This window comes from Carcharodon carcharias, chromosome 13 (assembly GCF_017639515.1).
Source record: "Carcharodon carcharias isolate sCarCar2 chromosome 13, sCarCar2.pri, whole genome shotgun sequence".
In the NCBI taxonomy this organism is placed as follows: domain Eukaryota; kingdom Metazoa; phylum Chordata; class Chondrichthyes; order Lamniformes; family Lamnidae; genus Carcharodon; species Carcharodon carcharias.
The window spans coordinates 8,101,007-8,126,973 of NC_054479.1; the positions used below are offsets into that span (position 1 = coordinate 8,101,007).

Here is a 25,967-nt window from a genome sequence, read left to right on the forward strand (position 1 = left end):
GAGAACATTATTAATATAATAACTGTTTCCTTCCTAGGCTGAAAATAGGGTCCTGGTACCAGATTTTGATAGGCGTAACACCCATTATAGATGCAATTACACAACAGAATTTGGCATATTAGTAAATTTGTTGGGTGACCATGGAATGCACATTTGAATTATGATTCTTAAAAGAGTCCTTTTGAAACTTAGTTGTAAATGAATGGCACCTCAAAATAACTGCTTAACACTTCAGTTACAATTAGTGTCACAGTTTTGTGTAACTTTTTTTGGGTGGGGGTGGAGAAGGGGAAAAAAAGCTGAGTTTTGACAGGTATGTAACTTGTGTTGTCTGATTTTGAGTAATGTTAATCAAGTGTGACTCTGTCCCTCAAATTGAAGGCAAAATTTACTGTCAAGTAAAGTGGAAAAGGAAGAAAAAAATATATAGAATATCTTATCACATCCTCTAGACATCTCAAAGTGCTTCATAATTAATAAATTACTGTTGGTAGGCTATCAAAGCAGCAAATTTGCATTTAGCTAGATCCCATAAACAGCAAATGAGATGAATGATCAAATAATTTATTTGAATTTGGAGTCCTGGAGTGAGTACTGCACTTTCAAAAAAAAACTGAAACTTCTAAGATCTTTTTATCCTGTTAGCTATTTCTACCCCTGTGGGGAAAGAAAAATTGAAATAGATGTTGCTGAGTAATTGTGGAGTGTGGTATGACCACAGTTGAAATGAGTGGATGTAGAGAAAAGGAAATGATGTATGGTGAAGAAAAAAAACCTGTTTCTTGAACATGTAGCCTCAACATCTTCAAGTACTGCAAAACTGTGAACTTCACGAGGCAATTCCAAGGAGCTGCATTTCCACAGCAGGGGATAGCATGCTTGTCCAGTACTCCATTTAATTTGCATGACACCCTGAACTCTTTCTTTTTCTGTCAAAAGTAGTGATATGAGGCTATGCCCCATTATTTTTGAAAATACGATTTTTTAGCTTTCAACTGACTGGAAATTTGGCAGTTTGAACTGTGACAGAACAAACTGCTTAAAAATGCAAGGCCACATTCTAAGTTGAAGATGAGATACCAACAAATCACTCTTGGGAGTGTGAAGAGAGAGACATTTCCTATAATCTAGACACTCATTGAAACTCGTAACTGCTTCAGGAAGAGACATTAAAAATTCCAAGTGCTGGATATTGAAACAATGGCTGCCACAGACAGACACACCCAAGCCCTCTTGGAAATACAAATGGGTGAGGTATTTCAAGGCAAGACCTCCAGCCACAAGAGAGAGATTGCAAGTGACATAGGTGACGTCTGAAAAGTCTTCAGCAGAGGAAACAAGCTGAAGACTATTGCCCTCCCTATTTTTACTCTTGGAATAAGCGTTTTGCCTGGTTCAAGAAGCCAAATCTACCAGAAACCTGTCAGCGAACCGAGATCTCGTAATAATTGCAACATCTTCTACATCTGACTGCATCCAAGAGACAGGCTAACTTAAATCAGCTGCAACTTTTAAAATCCACGCCTCAAGGATAAGCAAAGGGCACTTAACTGTATATTCTTTCAGCGGTTTTTGTCTCTTGGATACGGTCAGGTATAGAAGATGTTGCAATTATTACGAGATCTCTGTTCGCTGACAGTTTCTGGTAGATTTGGCTTCTTGAACCAGGCAACACACTTATTCCAAGAGCAAAAGAGGGAGAGAGATAGTCCTCAGCTTGCTTCCTCTGCTGAAGACTTTTCAGACACCACCTGTGTCACTTGCAATCTCTCTCTTGTGGCTGGCAGTCTTGCCTTGAAATAGCAGTCAGTGTGCTGCGGCTACTTGTGAGTGAGTCTTCAGTAAGCAATAAGAGAGGTAGATTTTCTAGTACCAGGAGCTAAAAGGCACTGCCACTCGAGGCACACAAAGACACATTTCTGGCAAAGCCCCAGTGTGTTTTTTGGTGGGTATGGATTCTCTATAGTATGCCTGGGTGGTATTGAAAAACTAGGGGTCCTGCAATATAAAGGAAGGAAGGACTTACATTTATGTTGCACAAGAGGTCAGAGGAAGAGAGGGTTCGAGATAGTTAAAGAGCTGGAGGAATGAGGCCATAAATGGCTTTAATTTTTTCCCAAGGAATATTGGGAAGACTGAAGCCATTGCCTTTGGTCCCCTTTGAAAATTCCATTCTCTGGTCTGAATAACCTATTTCTGTTCTATGAACCCTTGTAATTCTCTGCCCCTTTTCCTGTGACATGAATCTGACAGCTGAGCAGATACTGGCCCGGAAGTAGAGATTTAAATCGCTGACTGCATTTAGACCTACATTCACCTTTCTTGTAGGCTGCAGCCAGAACTTGCTTTTCTGGCTGCAGCATGGCTCCATCAGTGAGATTGGTAGGGAGACCTAGTGGCAAGACGCGATTCCAGCAAAACCATGCCCCTTTGAAGCTCAATGACAGGCAAGTATATTTAATCATTTTAAATGTTTTTTTTTTTTGTTCAACTTTTAATTCCAGCCCTCCTCACCTGGCTCTGCTCTCAATTTCCCCACCCCCTTCCACCCCATCATCCCAGCTTTTCTCTGACATTGATGGGACTGAGGAATGTGGTGCTGGGTGAATAGTGATGAGGGGAGGAATGGGAGCAGAACTGGGAGAGACAGAGGGGGAAATGCAGTGCAGAATGGGATTTAATTTTATAAGCAAAGGCACGAATGTCAAGTCCCCCTTACTTCATGGTATCACTGGATTCGAGTGTAGGCCAGTTCCCCGGAAGTTGCAGTTATGCTGTGGCCCTCATTAGGGGAGAATATCTCTGTGTTCACCACTTGGGACTGCAAGATCCAGATCATTCTCTTTCCCTTTACTCTTTCAGGCCTCCCTAGACCCATGTAATATGTGTCTAATGTTTTCCCTGGCCCCCACCACTTCCATGTCTGATGCAGCTATTAAGAGGTGCTTGAGAGCAATGTGATGCCAGATCTTTGTAGTGCCTCCCTGTACAACATTGTACAGCTCAGTGGAGTTCAGTAGGGTTTCCAACTTGCAGCATTCTCCCAAGTACTGGCGCTCAAACGTCACTCTGCACCTTTGTTCTATATTTCGGCCTCTAATTTGTAGTAATCTAAGCAAAAATTGTCAGTGCACAATTCCCATTATCCCTATGTAATCTTGATTTTAAATTGCTCAAATGGAGTAGTGCTATAAATAGTGTAATTATCAGTAGATGTAAACTGGATTATAAAAATTGCATCCCTCTAGAACATGATTTAATTTGAAAATGGTTCAAGAGTTGCTGAAAAGAGCAAAAGTCAGAGTTCCTCATAAAGGTCTTCATCTTGTTTTAATACTAGCTATCAAACATTGAATGAGGTTTAAAAAAAAAGGAGCCTAATGTTTATTTTGAGTGGCACCATGAACTTCAGTATATAATTGTCAAATAGAATGCAACATTATAATCAGTGGAATACTTTATACACAATTTACCAATTTGTCAGCAGCTATGAGGCCACAAAAAATTATCCTGGTTTTAAACTGTATCCAGCAAAATTGTTAGAATGCTGCTTCACTTTCTAATTCATTGATTGTGTTAACTCTAGTTGGAAGAAGTGGCCAAAGAGTGCTTAAGTTACAAATGTGCATGTGCACATTGCTGTCTCAGAATTACTTGGATTTACAGTTCTCAATGCAACCTGTGTAACAATAATAAGCAGCTAACTATCTCCTTGCTTTAGGATATTCATATTTATACAAATTGCAGTTGTTTCTGCCCACCTGTGTCTCCCCCTCTCTTGTGGGTACTGTCATGTGGAATGCGGTTTTAAGTGTGCTTGCTGCCTTCTGTCATCTAAATGAAAAAGTCATGCTTCATGTATGACCGTGTACAGCAAATGTAATGCTGCTTGACTGTGGGAGTGAGATACAGTCACTACTCAGACTGTGACTCAACCTGACATGCACATAATTATATTTTCAACAGTGACCTTTGCATTGTGATTAACAGCACCAGTCTTGGGTAATTTCCAGCTACCAATAGCTGCCCCCCCCCCCCCCCCCCCCCCCAAATCCAGGCCAACCCCTTGTTCAGTGATACATTACGGATGATTTTTAATGCTACTGGTCTATGTTCCAAATTGAGAAGCGGATGTGCCATTCAGCCATTTTTGATCTGATTTTATCCCCTCCTTTGCCAAAAAGATTGATCTTAACTAAGTGGTCTTCTATTGACACACGCCATGCTCTAGTATCTTGCCTGGGTGACAACTGCACATGAGCTTTGATGGTGAATGTTGATAGGCCATTTGTTTACAAAGCTTAGGAATGGATGTTACAGCCAAGCTTGACAAAGCCCTCAGATGATAGGCACTTCCAATGGGATTGTTACACAGGAACAGGGAACTCTAGATTCTTGGAAAAACTCAGCAGGTCTGGCAGCATTGGCGGAGAAGAGCAAAGTTGACGTTTCGAGTCCTCATGACCCTTCAACAGAACTAAGTAGAAATAGGAAAGGGGTCAACTTTGCTCTTCTCCGCCCATGCTGCCAGACCTGCTGAGTTTTTCCAGGTATTTCTGTTTTTGTTTTGGATTTCCAGCATCCGCAGTTTTTTCTTTTTAACTCTAGGTTCTTATCCAGTGACTGAGAAGCCAATTGTAGCCTATCTGCTGCCTGACTGAGGTCAGTGTTGAAATTTGTTTACAAAACACATGGCCTTTTTGTCATTCTTGCCAAGTCACATGCATTCTACTCTGAGGTTAGGCTATGCAGGCAGCTACAATTCTTCCTAAGGCCAACAGTATCTGCTGTAAATTTCTTTCTGATCAGTATTGACTAGCTATTCTGCAGATAACCTCAATGAGCTTTCAGGGGAGCTCTGCTTTTTTTAAAATCTTGGATAGATTCTAGTTTAACAGGATGTATAATTTTGCAAGAGTGTAAGTTAATTCCCTTTTAAAGTAATGTGTTGAAAGGAAAGAGTTAAAGGTAAAGAGCCTTGTAATATTGATCATGCAGGAATGTGCACTGCCGCTTTGACAGATCATCTTAAAATCCTGTATGGTTTTGAGATATTTCTGTGGTGTTGAGAAAACATGATATACATCAGTTAGCAGCAAATGAAGAGGTTTTCCTGTTTAAAATAAATGTCAAGAATTGGAAGTAACACTACGTGAGCTTAAAAGGTCAATACCTACCTCTTTTTCCCCCTCTCAATTCCTTCCCCCTCTACTTCAACCAGTTTTCAATATGTATTGTTTCTGCACAGGGGAAGCTTATGCTATAGCCAGAGCAAAAATTGGCCGTATAATATCACCATTAATGGACCAATGTCTGAACCTAACATTTACCAAAGTCTAAGGGAAATTTGTAAACCTGCTTTGTATAACCTTTGACCTTTTATATCTTTTCTCTTGGCATATACCAATATTAGCATTGTACTTTGAAAATGAAATGTTCCAGCAGCCGAGGATTTAAAGCCGAAGGTATCCAACATAGTCTCTGTCACTGCTGCAAATTCAATCAATCTGATCTGTGCAGTTCAAGTGTTTCCTCGGATTGTGGGATGGCAAAGCAAGTTATTGCAGTTGAAGTGAATTTTTTCTGAAAAATAATAAATGATCGGTGGCTCTGAAGGATTGGGTGTTGCCCATTGCTTTTTTGAAGTTTTATATTGGTCAGAATATGATTGCTCACTGTTCTTGTAAGACTTTGTGAAGATTTGTATTAGAGAGGAGTCAAGAAAAATAAAACTCAAATAATTAGAGTAATTTCTGACACTGCAGCTGGAATTTACAGCAGGTACTGTAGGCCTTAGGAATAGTTAAGTGAGAGCAGCGAACAGATACCTTTCTTCTGAAACTAGGTGCAGTATAGTAAAAAGCCTTGCATTTATAGATCAATTTTCATGTCCAAAGCACTTTACAGCCAACAAAGAACTTTTGATATTTAGACACTGCCATTATGTTGTAGATACGACAGTCAATTTGTGTACAGCAAGATTCCCTAAACAACAATGTCATCATGTGAATGTACAGATTGGCTCTGCTGCTCTTCCTCAGATAGCACCGTGGGGTCTTTTACTCCTACCTGAGATAACAAAAAGGGCCTTGGCTTAGTGCCTCATACCGCACTACAGTATCATCCCAGATTTTGTGCTTAAATCTCTGGGGTGGAACCCAGGACCTTCTGACTCGGAGGCAGGAGTGCTACCCACTGAAGTTGCATAGAGGGCAGCCTGCAACAGTTCATCTGTGCAAATTGTTCAGTTATGATTCCGAGCTGACAGCGATCCTTTTCTTCAAAATTACACACTCCAACAACAACCAACTTGCATTTACAGTATAGCTGCCTGCACACTGTGTATACTGCAGAGTACAGTGCAAATGACTTAGCAAGAATGACAGCAAGACCATGTGCTTTGTCAACAAATACAGAGCTCAACAAAATTAGAACAATGTAATAGATAAAGCTCCAGCCAGAGAATGTAAATAAAAGTTATAAACTATATCTGAACCATTGTTGGTGAATGCTATCGTACTTCAGTCTAGCTCAGTGACTTTTGTAGTAGGAAGGTTTCAACTCCCTGTATTTACATCCAGCATCACAAATTTACCTGAAATCTTTCTTTAAATTTATGGGATGTGGATATTGCTGCCCAGGCCAGTGTTTATTGCATTGAGAAATTGGTGATAAGCCACTGCCTTGAACCACTGAAATCTGTGTGGTTTAGGTACACCCACATGCTAAATGCTAAAGCCTGAACTCCTCCCAATACCTACTCTCACACCTTTGCGATGCTTTACTTCTTCCTTCTGCCACTAACCTTGGGCAATTTCACTTCTGTCAAACATAATCCTGAAGTAGTCTTCTGTAATTAAAAAATATCTTTTGGCATTTTCAGGAGCAATGTACTAGTACTTGCATAAGTTAATTTTTACGCTGTTGTTGCTTTAGTTATAAATTTCCAGTAGCTCAGTGAGTTGAAGAATTGGAGTAAAAGTGACTTTTTTTTTCTCAACCAACAAAAAATTGGCCGAGTTCTGTTGTCAGAAACATAGAAACATAAAAAGTAGGAGTAGGTCATTCGACCCTTTGAGCCTGCTCCACCATTCAATAATGATCATAGCTGATCCCCTATCTCAACGCCATACTCCTGCTTTCTCCCCACACCCTTGACACATTTAGAGTCTAGCAATCTATCTATTCCCTTCATAAATACTTTCAGTGACTTGGCCTCCACAGCCTTCTTTGGTTGAGAATTCTACAGGTTCATCACCCTCTGAGTGAAGAAGTTTCTCCTTATCTTAGTCCTACCCCCTATCCAAAGACAGTGACCCCTTGCTCTAGGGCACACTCCCACTCCCCCCCCCCCCCCCGCCAGAGGAAATATCATTCCTGCAACCAGTCTCTCCAGCCCTATCAGAATTTAATGTTTTAATGCGATCCCCTCTCATCCTTATTCACTCCAGTGAATACAGGGCTAGTTGACCCAATCTCGCTTCATACGACAATCGTGCCATCCCAGGAATCAGTCTGGTGAACCTTCGCTGCACCCCCTGTTGGATAAGGAGTTCAAAACTGCACACAATATTCCAGGTGTGGTCTCACCAAGGCCCTGAACAGATGCATTAAGGCACCTTTGCTCCTGTGCTCAAGCACTCTCGTGATGAAGGCCAACATACCATTTGCCTTCTTAACTGCTTGCTGCACCTGCATGATTGCTTTCAGTGATTGATGTACAAGGATGCTCAGATCCCTATGTAAGTCAACATTTCCCCAACCTATCACCATTTAAATAATACTCTGCCATTCTGTTTTTCCTACTGAAGTGGATAACTTCACACTTATCCACATTATACTGCATCTGCCATGTATTTACCCACTCACTCAACTCATCTAAATCACCTTGAAGCCTCTTAACATCCTAATCAGGCCCAGGGGATTTATTGGCTTTGAGTCCCATTAATTTCTCCAGCACTTTTTTTTTTACTATTACTAATTTCCTTCAATTCCTCCTTTTCACTATACCCTAGCATTTCTGGGAAGTTATTTGTGTCCTCCGCAAAGACAGAACTAAAGCAGTTGCTTAATTGTTCTGCCATTTCCTTGTTCTCTACTGTAAATTCTTCTGTTTCAAACTGCAAGGGACCTATATTTGTCTTCACTAATCTTTTACATAGTTATAGAAGCTTTTACAGTTCGCTTGCATGTTCCTTGCGAGTTTACTCTCATTCTCTTTTTCCCCTCTTAATCGCTTGGTCTTCCTTTGCTGAATTCTAAACTGCTCCCAATCCTCAGGTTTGCTAAATTTTCCAGCAATTTATATGACTCCTCTTTGGATCTAATACTATCCTTAATTTCTTTGTTAGCCGTGGTTGGGCCGCTTTTCCTGTTGTGTTTTTGTGCCAGAAAGGAATGTATAACTGTTGCAATGCATACATTTGTTCCTTAAATATTAGCCATTGCCTATTCACCGTCATGCCTTTTAATGAAGTTCCCCAATCTTTCTTGGCCAGCTGACGCCTCACACTTCATAGTTTATTTTATTTAGATTTAGGACCCTAATTTTGGATTGGACTACTTCACTCTCCATCATATTGAAGAATTCTATCATCACTGTTCTCTAAAGGGAAGCACAGCAAGATTATTAATTAACCCCTTCTCATTACACAATACCAAATCTAGTAGAGCCTGTTCCCTATTTGGTTCTTCAACATATTGGCCTAAAAAACTATCTTATACACACTCCAGGAATTTATCCACCACAATATAATTGCTAATTTTGTTCGTTCAGTCTATATGTAGATTAAAGTCACCCATGATTACTGTAGCACCCTTGTTACTTGCATCTCTAATTTCCTGTTTAATGCCATCTCCTACCTTACCACTACTGTTTGGAGGCCTATAGACAATCCCACTAATTTTTTTCTGCCCCTTGTTGCTTCTTAGCCAAACCCAGACTGACTCTTCATCTAGATTTTCTGAACCAATATCCTCTCTCACTATTGTACCGACCTCATCCTTAACTAACAATGCCACTGCACCTCCTTTTCCTTTTTGTCTGTCATTCCTGAATATTGAGCACCCTTGGAAATTCAGTTCCTAACCTCGGTCACCCTGCAGCCATGACTTCTTAATCGCAATCACATCGTACCCACTTACATCTATTCACGCTGTTAATTGGCCTACCTTATTGCAATGCTCTGTGCGTTCAGATACATGTCTTTAGACTTGTCTTTTTAACGTTTTTACACATTTTTTTTAAATGGCCCTTCTTCTGAACAGTATCCTAGACCTGGAAGCATACATGAAGGTGAGACACGAGTCCATTTTAAACCATGTGGAATCCAGCATGTACAACATGGAGTGCAGTGATGAGGGGATGAAGAGATATTGAGTAGACTAGGCCTACATTCCTAGAATTTAGAAGAATGAGAGCATATGACGTTCTTAAGGGCTTGATTGAATGTTTGCCCTATCTGGGAAGTTCAGAATTTGGGGACACAATTTCAGAATAAGGGTTTGACCATTTAGGATTGCGATGAGGAGAAATTCCTTCACTCTAAAAGGTTGTGGATCTTTGGTGTTTCCTATCCTAGAGGTCTGTGGGTGCTCAGTTGTTGAATATGTCCAAGTCACAGATTGATGGATTATTGGAATTGTGCAGTGGTGGTGATGGTGCTCACTACTGACTGAGAAAAACTGCCCACAAAGATCCAGCAATCTCTGTGGCTTGGACTTTACCTTTCCTGATGGTAATTTCATTCTGGTGCCAGCTATAGGGCATCCCTGAGGTCCATGAAAAATGATGGCTAGGGATCCAATTGCATTGAAGAATTCTCACAGACTGTATGTTTTATCACTCACTATCCTATCATTTTATGGGAAGAGAAATAAATGGAATTAAGGTAAAAGCTGTAATATTATAAATCTTAAATATTTTAGCAATCTGTTGGTATGGAATGAAGAAATTTGACATTCCACAGATATAAAATTAGTGTTTCAGGGCCAGAGAGGCCCTGTTCAAAAATTGTGACTTGGTATGCCATTTTAAAACCCTGGTTTTAAAACATTCAACAAGGTGTGATTCTTGCAAGGGTTTTTGCAGTGAGACTAATAGTGTAAAATGTGGAAGTTCATGTTAAATCAATTGATTCCCAAAAGCATGCCCTGTGGATGAGTGAGGAATCACTTAGATTGACATCAAATTCTTGATTTGTGTGTTCAACTGTGCATGTGCGGATGCCAGAAGTTGCTGTCAGCTTCACAGAGTAGTGACAGTGAACGCTGACTGTTTTTCTGTCTTTACAACCGTAAAAACTGGAGATGCGTTCTGAAGATACAAATAAGCTATATATGTTTGACAGCTGGATGTTCCTTTTAAGTTTTAGCTACAATTTTTAAAAAAATGCAGAATTTACAGAACTTGCTGTGTGGTAAAACATACCAGAGTGGGTTGCATGTTCCTCTATTAATAGATTCTACTAACTATTAGAGATTGCAGCTTGGTTTATTTTTTTAAAAATTGATTGTAACATTTAAATAATGCTAATGGATGTGTTTTTTTTAAAAAAGTATTTGTTGTATGAAACCTGTTGTTTATTTAGCAACTGATTTTGTAAGAACTTCGCTATTTTACCTTTTCAGGAAGAAAAGCATGGTGACCTCCCCAATCATTTTCTTCATTTAGATGTGTTTCAATTTACAGTCAAAACCGTGAGTCAAATATCTGTGTTGCCATTCCAACAATTTGTCATTAAGTACAGCTTTGCTGCTGGTTATTATCACTGGACCTTTGGGAAATTCTTCATGTCAGATGTGTTTTATACTGGGTTTTCTGGAAAATTTATTAAAATATAAAAAAAACAGGATTAAATTATAGCTGCCTTACTGTTGATTTTGTAAGTCTTATTTGGTGCTTAAAAAGAAATTTTGTTTAAAAATTATCTGAACTGAGATTCTGGGTGCCCTGCCTCCTATCATGGTGTGAGGTAGAGTGAATATCAGTGAGTGGTCTGTTGAATTGTGTAAGCATCAATGTGGATGCCCTTCCCAAATACACTTCCACCACAGCTAGGGATAAAGGTATGTTTCTAATTTAATTGAAATGTCAGGAAATTTATCAAAGTAAAATAGTAAAAAAAAAATACAAGTACTGGTATTAGGCTATATTTATTCTTTGCCGAGAATTAGGATTGAAAGGCTTGCTTGCAGTATAGTTCTTCAGATCAGCCTGTTCATTCGTTTCTCAATACGGTACAAGCAGTCACTCTTTATTAAGTGCCTCTTGTCTTGATTCAGTGCCTGTCTTGAGAAGCTGTTGGTCCTGGACAGATTTTTAAAAAATGACAATTCAACAGAGTAATTGTAAAATAAGGAAAATGTTCTGATTGCATGATCAATGCTTTTTGACTGGATCAAACGAAAGAACAGTTTGTGACTTGGCTGTGTTGTTTGAGATCAGCATTATCTGAACTTTCACACATTACTTCCTTCTAAAGGAAGGTAGGTTGCCTTTTACTGAAGTGCTCTGGTATTAGAGTAATGGTCAGTTGTTCAATGACACATTGCAGATTTCTGTCTGTAAAGAATACTTTTGCTTGTGTGCTACAAATCTCTTCATTTAAGATAGAAACTACAATTCTATATTAAAACAGACTCTCAATAACCGTTGTTATTTCAAACTTCACATTTCCAAAAATAAAAACAATAGTACATTTATAGTTACTTTAATATTCCGCTTTCCAACAAATGTTGATTTCTGAATCTGCAGTTTATAAATTCTTGTCCATTGAGTATGAAGTACATCAGCTTCAAATCTTTTGTATGTTACTATCGAAGGATTAAACCTGTACGTCACATCTAAGCAACCCTTCCTTAAAACTTAACCACACCTCTACCTCTCTGTGAGGTAGAATTGACGGAATTAGTGTTCACTTCATTACATCTACTAGCTTCAGACACGTTTTTTTTGTTTTGAAGCTTTTTGTCGATTTTCAATATGACATCTACTTCGTTACAGTCTACTGGGAGCTGTAGAAATGCTCTCACATTCTTCCACACACATATTTTACTCTTAATTCGATGTCAATTAATTCAAGTTACTGGATAATTCAAAAGACATTGCAATTTTTTTAGGCTGATAAATCAGTGTAACTCACTCCCTGTATCTGTCGAAGGGTCATGAGGACTCGAAACGTCAACTCTTTTCTTCTCCGCCGATGCTGCCAGACCTGCTGAGTTTTTCCAGGTAATTCTGTTTTTGTTTTGGATGTTTCCAACATCCACAGTTTTTTTTGTTTTTATCCCTGCATACCAAGCCCTATTCAACAAATCAAATGTAATTCTGGCTCACAGAAAGCAAGCCACGAAGTTTTGGAAGGGGAATTGAGACATCTTTAAAATATTGCACTTCTTAACTTTTGTTTTTTTAGAGTGGCTCTACATTTAATTAATAATTAGCAGACTATAATTAACAGAAAGCATGTAGTAATGCTGCACCATAATAATCTAAATTCTGATAGCTAAAGGCTACTCTTGCTAATTCATTTAATTCAAATTACTGGATAATTCAAACTTTTGTAAGGCTATAAAGACAACTATGAATTTTCAGTAGTAAATCCAGTCTCACATTTAAATGATAATGGATAGATACTGAAACTGGTGATCTGGTGCAACATAATCTGCACATGTAGGTGCAGCTCATTGTGTTTTGGTGAACCAGTGCTGGAGGTAATATCAGAGCTTGGCTGGCCCGGTGGGTGTGATAATTTTTGTTGATAACCTGCTGTTTGCTATGGCTCTGTAAATATTTGTGCTTTTAAAAGAAGGATGATGAGGGAAACTGCCAATGAGTGGGGTTGAACAGTAGTTTTAGTGTATTGTGATTGTAGTGGCATTTACTTCTGTGAATGATTGACTGTGAAACTGACTGGAAAATATATTGCAACAGCACAGTTCTGATTCTCTGAACCATCCCCGAGGCAGAGAGATTTGAACTCCCAAATCCAACTTTCGAGATGTTGCTGAATTAGATTACCCTGGGAAACATAAGTATAAAAACAGAACCAATTAACTTTTGATATAGGTCTTTATTAGAAACTATATCTATATATAGAGTCCCAGTTACCTTTAGTACAGTAAAATTAATGCTGTTTTCTTAAAGCCATTATTACAAATTTTTGGCGTGTTTTATGTTTTCTGTCAATACAGCAGTAATGGTTGCTTCTGTAAGCAGTCCAAGTGCCTTATTTGTAGGAATGTACCCATACTGTCCAATATCTAACCACACTGCAGTGTAATTCAGTAGTTTTAACAAGGCACCGATTTCTGATCTGAATTGGATATGTTTCTTTCGCATGTATATTGTGCGTTTCTCCAATCTTTTCCCTGATTGACAGAAACACTTAGTGGAATGACAGCAAATACAAATTAACGGTTATTTTATCTTGTAGAAGTTAGTGACCATACAGAGTAATGAATGTAATCAAAACTCATTTTGGTTCAGTTGATGACAGAACTCTCCTTGGCAACAAGGAAAATAATAAAAATATGAAAACTATCCCAATTAGCGGGCTTGTTTAGCTTTTAATGACCGTTTGCCTGAACATGTCCGGCTCTGGTCTTGTGTTTTTCCTTGTTTTGGATAAGCTTCTCTCTAAGGCTTAGCTGGCTGACTACTGGTGTCCCTTTTGTCTTTGTACCCAGCTAGTGGTAGAACTGAAAGAAAAACAGAAAATGTTGATAAAACTCAGCAGATCTGGCAGCTTCCTGTAAAATATAGGGAGACTCTTGGATGGAAATAAAAGCAGAACGGGGAGTGACCAGGCTTAAATAATAATATGTTTGTGAAATATAGTGTTAAGTTAGTAGTACTTGCTTTGTTTAACTTGAACAGTAAAAGCTTTTTGTTTGAAACATGAAGCCTTGTGGCACAATTCTTTCAGTTAAATAATTAGGGGTTCAAATTTATTTTTAAAAGTTACTGGTCTCCGCTGAGATTAAAACACCATCAATCTTTTCTTAGATGCAAATTAAAGCTATCTGACCCGATGTACTTGATTTCTTTAACCTGTACAAATATTCTCTCTTTCTTCTTTTATTAATTGAGTCAATTGTGCTTCCAGTTAATAGTCCAAGACATATTTGTTCCAGCTGTTCCCTGTGTGAAACTTCCCCCTTCCCCAAATGTGCAGACTGTTGGTGAGGTAGGATTCCTTGGATTCTCCAAGCCTTACTATGCAAACTGCTATTCTCATATGAATGGCAGGAGGCTATTTCATCATGAAGGGCATCACAGCCAGACCTGATGATGTCTTTAACTACATCCACACTCATTCTTTGCAGCAGGAGGAACTGGAACTGGGGCAACTTCATAAGACAGACTGGTGATTGAACCTGGCATCTGGTGCTCTGTATAACTTAGTACTACAATGGATGGTACTCTTACTAGACCACTGGGGGAGTTTTGTGAACCTTAAATATCATGTATTTATTCAGCATCCTGTTCCCATATCTTCATTTTTGTAAACGGTCAACAGAGTACTCCTAGGCCTTTGACAGTACTGCTAGGCGAAGGAACTGGAGTGATTTGTCCTTTAGTCTTTTACTGCTTCTCCTTCCCCCTCTGTATCTTGTTATGATCCCCATAGAGATCGATAACTTTAAAAAAAAAGGAAATGTAATCTTCTAGTTAATAACCAAAAAGATACCACAACAAGATTTCAGGTTTTAAGACTTCTACTGTAACATAAGATTAAAATACTAATGACTAAACACTACATTTATAGGCAACTTATATTTTAGACCACAGCATAGAACTTCGGTTTTTTACTTTTAGCGCAACCGAGAAAACACATTTCATGGGTATACTTTACACAGCCCTTTAAGTAGAAATTCAATTCTCCCAGAATCAGTCCCGTGTGAACCTTCGCTACTGAGAGTTCTTTTCCTTTGTTAGCTTGGTAAATTGTAATCTCAGAACTGTCTCTCACAGTGAGATTTTTTAAAATCCTGAAAATACTTCCTTTAGTGTAAGCTCAGCGAATCCTCCAGCCTCTTCTAACTCCTCACAGATTTGGTCTTTTCAATCAGAGGCATGCACCTGCATTACTATGCAGTTAGAGGCCACTGGTCTCCTGTTACCGTCTTTCTCTTGGGTCCTGGCAGACTACCTGTGTCCGAGTTTCAGGGATATCGTAGAGCCTTCCCCTCCTTGAAGCCCATATCCATGGGAGCATGAATCACATGGGCCTTGTAACGAAGTAGAAATGTTGATTAGCTACCCTTGAGACCCCAATTCTCTCTTTTATCTTGGAAGCAAGTGGACAGTTTAGAGCACAGCTGTTTAAAACCTAACATTCTCAACACTTTTCTGGGACTTTGGAGGCTCTCAGTCTATCCACTGTTAACGCACCGGCTGCTGTCATTGTCTCCAGTGTAAACACCTTGCACCACCTTCTCAGTAAAACATTCTGGGCCCCCCTTGATCTCTACCAGTCAAACCACCCAGGCTTGATGTTGGGCAGACTTTAGACCAGGACACGTCACATGACCCCCTTCATTTACCTCAAATTAAAGAGACAGTTCCAAAACACAACAATCTTAGACTTGCTACTGACTGTGTTGGGAACTGTAGGCAACTGTCCATATGTTAATCCCTGTAACTATGCCCCAGGAAGCTGGATATTTAAAGACTAAAATGGCATAAATTGTTAATAAAATTTTCAAATTTCTAATGAGACCCACCTTCTTGGATAATTTCTTTTTAGTTTCCAAGCCAGTACCTTTTAGTTGCTGTGACAGGAGTCGAAAGGTTGACCAGGTTTAACTATGCAGCGCAAACCGGAGTGTTAGGTTCAATTAGTTTCATTTTCTAGGGATTACTTAACCCCTTTCACTGATATATTAGAAGCCTGTCCCTGTACTGTATGTGGGCATCTGCTTGTTGAAGTATAAATTGTTCCATATTCCTTAATTTGATCGTTTATAGAGTTCTCCTATTTAATTTTAGTTGGTCAGTATTACACTATCATGTATCCAGAGACTTTAGTGGGAAATGCTGTGATTTATGAACAGTTCAAATAAACAAGAGCCCCAGCAGCATCTCCAATGTGAGAAGTTACAGTGCACAAATTCAAAGCAGGTTGAGACCGTAAAAGGTAACAGTGGCTCAGATCGAATTCCTGTATCATGATTGAAAAGTTCAAAACTTAGTTATCTTGTGATACAGTGGTTTTGTAACCCCTTTATTTGATCTAAATTTGTAACTCCTGTGTAGGTTTTTAAAAAAATCTCAAGCTTAGGGAGCTTTTTCACAGGCTTATTCAATATATTTCTGCCTGTTAAGTGGAGAGATTACTTAAGTTTAGCATTCAGCTTCAGAAGCTCAAAATTAGCGTTGATAAAATTAAGGTTATTCATGTGGTTATCAGGACATAGGAACAGGAATAGGCCGTTTAGCTCCCCCCAACCTGTTCCACCATTCAACGAGATCATGGCTGACCTGCAAACTAACTCCATAGCTTTAGGGAACAAACATAGACAAATATTAATTCACACACTAGCCTACCCAATTTACTATGTTGGAGGCAACAAAGCATGGTTTGTTACACTAATAGGAATTAAATGCACTTTGAATGCTTAATGAACTACCAGGGATTAGATTCTACTCCACTCTTTCATCACTGCCCAATCCCACCCCCCAAACAGAAAATTCACATGATATATAAAAAAAACCTGGAGTGTCTGTTGTTGTTACCTAGGATTGGAAACACTTGTGATGTTGGGTAAATGGTGTTGTGTGCACACTGAAGACAATCGTTGCCTATTCACAGGAACGGGGCTAAAAGGATCATTGAATCTACAGTGATGTTTAGGCATAGCAACATTGTATCTTTTAATCACAGTTCTTTGTCATTTATCCGTATCCTTAATACCCCTACTTCCCGAGGAAGCACTTTTGTACAACCAACCCCAGTTGATTGTACACTGTTGACTTTCTGGCACGGTGTATTTTATATTCTTTATCAGCTTTTGTGATTGAATTCTAAGGTTACCCCATCTCATAGAGGGAATAGTTATTTCCTATCTGTCAATTTCCTTCATTATTTTAATCACCTCAGTCAAATCAATCCTGAGTATTCTCACCTCTAGCTTTATGCATCCTTTATTATATATCCCATCATTCCAGGTATTATCCTGTTGCAATAAGATCAGTATATCTTTCCTACAATCAGATATTTAAAGCTGAGCGCGTTAGTCCAGTTGAGGTCTCTCCAGCACATAATAGTACTACTTTCTTTGATATTGTTTTTCTCATGTGTTGAAGTTCAGCATTCCGTTTGTCATCTTGACCACTTGTGTGCCTGATTCTTTAAGTTGTTTCAAGAATCCTCTCATCCAGTGTTTCTGCATTGAGACTGTATTTCTACCTCACACTTAATGTTGAATTGCTTCTGACTACTATTGATTCAGCCACTCGTTTAACCTATTTATGTCCTTTTGCTATTTTCTGCTCTACACTTCACAATACCTCAAAGTTTGTTATCAGTTGCAAGCTTGAATGTAATTTAATCTTTGTAAGTCCTGGTTGTACAAATAGAAAAGCTGGGGCCCAGCACTAGTTCCTGTGGATGCAATTTGTCAGCTCCCTTTGATTCAAGCTCCCTTTTTTTTCCCCATCTCTTTACATTCCTATCTCCTAATTGATTTCCTCCAATTCCATGCACCTGAATGTTAACCATAAATCTCTTGTGCATAACTTTATCAAATGCTTTGAAATTCCACATATATGACATTAATTTAATTTCTATCTACCACCCCATTGACGCATAGAGTTCTGTTACATCAGTTGAAGAAGATAGTCAACATTTCACAAAAAAATGCTGACTGTTTTTACTTGGCTTGCACTTTTCTAAGTTCTCATTTGTTCTTTTTAGTAATGGAGTCCAGCAGTTTTCTCATTACTGCTATTTTCCAGTTAGAGAAAAAACATACAAAATTGTAGGAAAAGGCCAACTGGTCCATCAAGCCTGTCCCTCGCACCAGGCAGTTTTCTGCAATGATACAGAACTCTAGCAAGCTTTTGTACCTCAAATCTCTGTGCGCACTTATTTCTAATAACCTAAAGTGGAAACCATCTGGGCCTGGAAATTGGTTTGACTTAAATCTCATTAGTTTCTATAAGAAAAAGGTTCTGTTTTATGTTATTCCTTCTGGAGTTTGTCTCTTCACTAATCACTGGTACTCTTGCACTTAGTGACTGAAGTAAAATATTCATTTAGTGATTTTGCCTTATCCTTAACTACTCCTATTTTCATTTCTAGATCTATTTTTATGGGCCCACCTCATCTCTTACAGTGGTTTTGTGAACATAATTATTAGAAAAAAAACTGTCACCTTGATATTGCCTATCAAGTTTTCTGCTCTTATTATTTTCTTGGCCTCTTTTTGTAGCTTTTTAATAGACTCCCAGCCCTCATTCCTCTCATTTCTTTATATCCTTTTAAAAACCGTCCCAACCACACAGAAATAGACCATGGTAAATCACCCATGAAGTATCTCATTTTGCCTTATTGGGTTTATATTTCTTTTGTACTTGAGTGGCTACTTTTTTGAATAGATTACACCCATTAGACTGTAGATTTTCCAACTCATCACTTCTTCTGCCCGATTTTAGTAAATTTATTTCTTGTCCCTTCAAAATGTAATCATGTATATGTTCTCTTGTTTCCCTTTCAAGCCCCATAGTGAATTCAGCTATATTAAAGCTAAGATTCCAAAGGTGCTCCTCTTAGCATTGCTAAGTATTTTGGTTAATTGCTCATAACTGAATAGTGTAAATTGTTAGCTTTAAGGCATAATGTTTAAGAAAACTATTCTAAATGTATTCAATACATCCATTTTCTTCCAATCTATATGCAAATTAACCACCATTGCATTTTCTTCTTAAAGCATGTATGTACTTCTAATTCTGAAGTAATAATCAACAGTTAGATATACAAAATGCCCCCATCAATATTTTGTATCTTCTACTGCTCCTTAGTTGTACACATACTCATTACACTAAATTAGACGTTTCCTTGCTAACATCATGTAGCATCTTCTGTTAATATTGCCACACTCCTCCCGTTTTCTTTTTATCCTATCCTTCCTAAAGTTTTTGTACCCCGTTGCACTTGACTCCCAGTCTTGTTCAGGCTGGAGTCAGGGCTAAGTAATTGTCACTGCCCATGAACCACCGGATGTATTTTGCTTCTAAGTCCTCTTAATTTTTATTTGTAATACTCCTAGAATTTTTTGAAAGACAGTTTTCTAGGGTAATTGACTGCATTCTTTCTCTCTCTCCCTCCATCTTGTGCCTAGGTTAATTTATTTTGTTTAGTAAATTTGTATGAAACTTTCTATTTCTACCATTCCAACCTTTCCCTTCTTTCTCTTGCCACCCTGTGCCATCTGTTTTGAAATCTTAATTTGCTGTTCCCACCAAGTAACATCCTGTTTTTATAAGGGAATCCACAACTAAAAACTGAAGATTTTCCTTTAGGGATGAATTGTGGTTGTGGTCACATTCTGCTTTCTGATTTTTAAATGCAGACTGGGCAGTTAAGTGGCAAATGAATTTTAATGTAGGTACATTTGAGGTGGCATACTTTGGTAAGAAAAATCAAAATATCATGTTGGAAAATAAGCTGAATTGTATTGAGGATGTAAAGAATCTAAGATACAGATGAACAAATTATTAAAAGCAGCACCCACAGGTCAGCAAAGCAGTTACAAATGCTAACAAGGACTGGGATTAATTTCTAGGGTATAGAAGTCAAAAGTAGTGAAGTTACTTTAAACTTGTACAGAACCCTGCTCAGGCTGTGGTTGGAGTAATGTGCACAGTTCTGATCTCCATACTATAAAAAGGACATAGAAGCAATGAAGAAAAGGGAGATTTACAGGGATGGTACCAGAACTGAGAGATTACAGCTATTGGGAAAAGTTGAACAGGCTTTGACTTTTACCTTTAAAAAAGAGAACATTTAGAGGTGACCTAATAGAGTTCTTTAAGATTGAGTGGGTTGGACAGGATAGATTTACAATGTTTCCACTTATGGGAGAATCCAGAAGCGGGGGCCCTTAAATACAAGATAGTTGTTGTTACATCCAGTGAGAAGTTTCTTTACTTAGAGTTGTGAGAATGTGGAACTCACTAACAAAGAGGTGTTTGAGGCAAATAGCATATATGCTTTCAAAGGGAAAATAGATGAGTACATGAGAGTAAAGGAAATAGCACATATGCTGAAGGCTGAGATGAGGTAGATGGATTGGGAGGTGACTCAAGTGAAATACAAACAACGCACACACATTGTGCCAGATGATGGTTTTGTATGCTGTATATTCAAAGTGAATTGCTTTGACTGTTCCAACTTTGAATTTGTCACCTATTGTTAATGGAATTGATGGACTTTTTTTATTTTCATGAACTGCTTTTTTTATTCATTCATGGGGTGTGAGTGTTACTGGCTAGCCTAGCATTTATTGCCCCTTCATATTGCCCTTGAGAAGGTGGTGATGAGCCCTCACTTCTTGAACCGCTGCAGTCCCTGTGGTGTAGGTACACCCACCCGTGTTGTTAGGGAGAGAGTTCTAGGATTTTGACCCAGCGACAATGAAGGAACAGTGATATATTTCCAAGTCAGGATGGTGAGTAGCTTGGAGGGGAACTTCCAGGTGGTGGTGTTCCATGCATCTCCTGCCCTTGTCCTTCTAGATGGTAGCAGTCATGGGTTTAGAAGCTGCTGTTTAAGAAGCCTTAGCGAGGTTAAATCACTTAATAGTTCCATATATTAATTATATTTGGCCAAGCAAGTGTTTACCAGTGCTTGTTTAACAAATATCTGCAGTAACATAACGTCAAATATTAAGATAATTTATACAAGAAAAACATTTAATACTGAAGTTTGAAAGGTTTCTTTAGAAAACAAAACTATCTGCATTATTTTAATATGAATGAGTCTTGCAGTATCGTTTACTGCAGAGAGCTATGCCCTTTACTATTCCATCTTTTATTGCCTGATGCAGGGGAAGTAATAGCTGGCAATCTGCTGAGTTCAGTGGGTATAAACAGGATTAATGACTCTTTGTAGTGTAGTACAAAAGAAATCATATAATTCATCAAAGTGAATATTGCCCTTGCACATATAATAGCAAGAATCCTGGTACATTATTTGGTTTACGCTTTACACTCTACATGAGCTGTGGTGAGCACTCTCCTAGGAATGGATTGAAAGGAAATTGCTGTTTTCAGATACAGTATGCATTTGTTGAAACCTACGGGAATACTTATAGTAAATGCCAAATTTGTGCTGAAAACGTAACTACTTTTATATTGGTTTTATGGTGTTCTCATGTTGCTGGCTCCCAATGTGTGTTTCTTGCAGTTGATGGCTTTACGTTGTGGTAGCTGCCTCTGCCTGTGTATAAAGAGGCTCATTGGGAGATGATGACACTAGCATTGTACAAAACCTACACAAATAGTTTATTTTGAGGCTTACTTTTGCAGAATCAGATTTGAGAAAAAGAGACTGATTGAGAAAGAAGGTGTAATTACAAGCTCTTATTTTTATGATTCAAGGCAATTTACTTTTAAATCAACAAAGTTCCATGTTAAATATTCTCCCGGTGTGAATGTTTTCAGTGTCTGATATGTTAATATGGATGTTTGCTAAGTAAGTACTAGCAAGTGCTTCTGTTATGGCACAATAGTGTTAGAATTATTAATTATTACAAGGAACTGAAATTATTTAAATAAAGTTCATAAAGATAAAATAATTATTGTATTTTCCACATTGTTTTATATTCTGCTGCGCAACCACTCAGTACAATAATTTATGGAATAGTTAATTAATATAATGAACTATTAAATAATTTTAAACAGTTCATAAAAATAAAAAAAATCAGTCCCATCAGTTATATTAATGGTAGGTGGCAAATTCAAAGTTGGAACAGTCAAAAAGAGAAGTTTACTTTGAATATACAGCACACAAATGCGTCATCGTGGAGGATACTGGAATGACCAGTGAAGTGGAGTCTATCACCCCTGTACAAGAGGGAGATGTAGAGGAAATGTTTGCTTGGGTAGAAGAAATCAATGTACCATTAGCATGCCTCACACCTCCAAGTTTTAACCACTTGTTTATATTTCCAGTAATTTGGGTTTTGGATGGAGAGGTATTTTGTCATGGTGTTTAAAGCAGTAAAATAACTTAAGAATTGCAGCTTTCTTATTGTTGAGGGATGTTATCAGTAATCTGGTTGACTCTTATCTGCCCTCTGAAAGGGTTTAGCAAGCCATTCAGTTCTAGGGCAATGAGGGATGAGCTACAAATGTGAACCTTGCCAGCGACACCCACATCCTGTGACAGAATAAGTTGTACAGAAAATGGGCCACGTCGTCCACGATCTCGCTGTTGTTGTGCTGTGGGAGCTGGTTGGAAGAAGATCTTAGTTTTACGAGTGTTTAGTGAAAGGCCCGTTTCCTCATATGCTTCAGTGAAAGAGTTAACAATGACCTGGAGCTCAATTTCCGAGTGAGTGCACACAAACATCATCTATAATTCTGAAGCTCAATGACTGAGGTTGGAGTGATCTTGGTATTGGATTGAAGGTACATAGGTTGAACAGCTTTTCATCAGTTCTGTAGACTATCTCCACATCTGTGGGTAATTTGTTGGAGGTGAGGTGCAGTATTGCAGTAGGGAAAATGGAGAGGAGCATTGGTGTGATAACACAGGTTTGTTTGAGCCCAGTTTTCACTGAGATAGGGTCTGAGGTGATTCTGTTGGTTTGGATCACAGCTTGCATGCCATCATGGAGAAGGTAGATTATGGTGACAAATTTTGAAGGGCAGCCAAATTTGAGGTGGTTTCATTGGTGCCAGCTGTCCTGTACCTCAACCAAATGGTTAGGCTTCATCTCTAAAGAAGTGTTCTATTCTAAGAATATTCTTTGTTGGAGTGGGGTATTCACGCCCAAAAACCGATCCTGCTCTAGCCTGGCAGCCACAAATCTCATTGAATAGCAATCATGACCATAGCTAATTCTTCCATTCCTCCTCAGCGCCAAGGCACTAAAGCCAATTATAGCATTCCGCCTGGTGGCTTAGCTGAGAGTAATTAATGCAGCAGAGACCAAAGACTGGGATGAAGTTGTCATATTGATCCATACACCTTGGCACTGCATCGGGCCCGCATAATACATTGGAAGACCTGAGCATTTTCTTTTCTACTGCATTTATTTCAGTTATTTCTTGCCTCTTGCTGTTCAAGAAGCGTGTCCTAAAGTGGTCAGCAGCAGTTTTCAGATGCAGCACATAGCACTGTATTATTTTGATTGCTATGGGTGACAGTGCTATAATTGCCATTTTTTCCCCCTGGTTGCTGTCAATGTTTTTAAAACCAAAATCATCATGGCCTTGTCTGCTTTGACTTGTTTATAGATTTCCTTTACACATGATTAGATTTACTTTCTTGCCCAATCAGGTGGACAGCTGTTCAACTACAAAGGCCATCACAGTCAAGCCCAAACCTGTCCTTACCCGATGTGCCGCCTCCGCCAAATGCAAAAACTTGCAGCCAGGAGAGTCTTGACAACTTTCCAGATAATTGACCAATTTCTCTCTACGTAGCCCAAGGTTTCATTTCAAATGAGGATTAACTTCTTTAGTTTCTGGTTATTTATTGTGCAATTTTTTCTCCTTGCTTTGCAGTGCTAAATTGGGAGTTCTTTTTGGCCTTTAAAAGATTAATGGAGAGTAATGACAAGAGTAGCTAGCATATTTGTTTTTAAATTGGCATTTGCCAAAGTAATATGTTTCTCTTGCTCTTTTGATTTTGTTTTTTATCTAAATCTTTGGACAGCATTGTCTAAATCTATGAAGGGTAAATATATTTCCAGCAGCTGAGCTGCATTGAATCTCCCTTTGCTATATCAGCACTAATTATTTTCAGTTTCCTGAGGCTTCATTTCCCCTCAAAGAGGTGGGCCGGGCTTCTGCTTCTGCATTTCTTTCAGTGCTGTTGACTGATGTGCTAAGTAAGTGGAAACACTAATGCTTTGTGACAAGCCAAATGTAATAGACTTTACAGGGTGTGATTGAATGATCTAGTAATTAGAATGGAAGGCTATTCATACAATTGTGAAGTTTGATGAGAGCAAGCCCTTGTCACTCTTTGCAAGTGCCTACAGAAGCTTGTGTTTGAGAGGTGTTAATACTTCGCAACTTAAGAATTTGCGTTGTAGATGTTTTATTTATTGCATATTATCCACTACTTGCCCTTGTTTAATTTATAATATTTCTTCTCTCCAACAACATCAAAACTATAACAAAAACAAAAATACCTGGAAAAACTCAGCAGGACTGACAGCATCTGTGGAGAGGAACATAGTTAACGTTTCGAGTCCACATGACTCTTCAACAGAACTAAGGAAAAATAGAAGAGAGGTGAAATATAAGCTGGTTTGGGGGTGGGGGGGTGGGGTGGTGGTGGTGTTGTGTGGGGGGACAAATAGAGCTGCATAGAGGGCCAGTGATAGGTGGAGATAGCCAAAAGATGTCATAGACAAAAGGACAAAGAGGTGTTGACGGTGGAGATATTATCTAAGGAATGTGCTAATAGGTGACACTAAGGGTAGAAAGCAGGACGAGCAAGGTACAGATAGCCCTAGTGGGGGTGGGGGGAAGGAATCGAAATAGGCTAAAAGGTAGAGATAAAACAATGGATGGAAATACACTTAAAAATAATGGAAATAGGTGGGAAAAGAAAAATCTATATAAATTGTTGGAAGGGGGGTCGGAAAGGGGATGGGGTTGGAGGAGAGAGTTCATGATCTAAAATTCTTGAACTCAGTGTTCAGTCCGGAAGATTGTAAAGTGCCTAGTCGGAAGATGAGGTGCTGTTCCTCCAGTTTGCGTTGAGCTTCACTGGAACGTTGCATCAGGCCAAGGATGGAAATGTGGGCATGAAGCGACAGGGAGGTCTGGGTCATGCTTGCGGACAGACTGAAGGTGTTCTGCAAAGTGGTCACCCAGTCTGCGTTTGGTCTCTCCAATGTAGAGGAAACCGCATTGGGAGCAGCGAATGCAGTAGCCTAAGTTGAGGGAAATGCAAGTGAAATGCTGCTTCACTTGAAAGGAGTGTTTGGGCCCTTGGACGGTGAGGAGAGGGGAAGTAAAGGGGCAGGTGTTGCACCTTCTAGCGGTTGCATGGGAAGGTGACGTGGGAGGGGGTTGAGGTGTTGGGGGTGATGGAGGAGCGGACCAGGGTGTCCCGGAGGGAATGATCCTTGTGGAATGCCACCAGTGGGGGTGAAGGGAAGATGTGTTTGGTGGTGGCATCATGCTGGAGTTGGTGGAAATGGTGGAGGATGACCCTTTGAATGCAGAGGCCGGTGGGGTGATAAGTGAGGACAAGGGGGACCCGATCATGTTTCTGGGAGGGAGGAGAAGGCGTGAGGGCGGATGCACGGGAGATGGGCCGGACACGGTTGAGGGCCCTGTCAACGACCGTGGGTGGAAAACCTCGGTTAAGGAAGAAGGAGGACATGTCAGAGGAACTGTTTTTGAAAGTGGCATCATCAGAACAGATGCGATGGAGATGAAGGAACTGAGAGAACGGGATGGAGTCCTTACAGGAATCGGGGTGTGAGGAGCTGTAGTCGAGGTAGCTGTGGGAGTCGGTAGGCTTGTAATGGATATTGGTGGACAGTCTATCACCAGAAATTGAGACAGAGAGGTCAAGGAAGGGAAGTGTCAGAGATGGACCATGTGTAAATGATGGAGGGGTGGAAATTGGAAGCAAAATTAATAATTTTTCCAGAGCATGAAGCAGCACCAAAGCAATCATTGATATACCGGAGAAAGAGTTGTGGGAGGGGGCTGAAGTAGGACTGGAACAAGGAATGTTCCACTGTTCAGTGTTCAAAACTATATATTG

General features: G+C 39.2%; 1 protein-coding gene across 13 annotated transcripts in view; it reads left to right on the forward strand.

Annotated features, from left to right (window-relative positions):
• Positions 1-25,967, forward strand: part of fbrsl1 (fibrosin-like 1) — a 985,718-nt gene that overhangs the window by 128,575 nt on the left and 831,176 nt on the right. For 11 of the 13 annotated variants that reach the window (XM_041202197.1, XM_041202189.1, XM_041202186.1 and 8 more), the window contains exon 2: positions 10,630-10,698. The exons of 1 other annotated variant lie outside the window; for it this stretch is intronic. The gene's annotated coding sequence lies outside the window, so the exon portion shown is untranslated. Of the gene's footprint in view, positions 1-10,629; positions 10,699-25,967 lie in introns of those variants that run through there. One more of the 13 variants, XM_041202185.1, reaches the window with a different exon arrangement.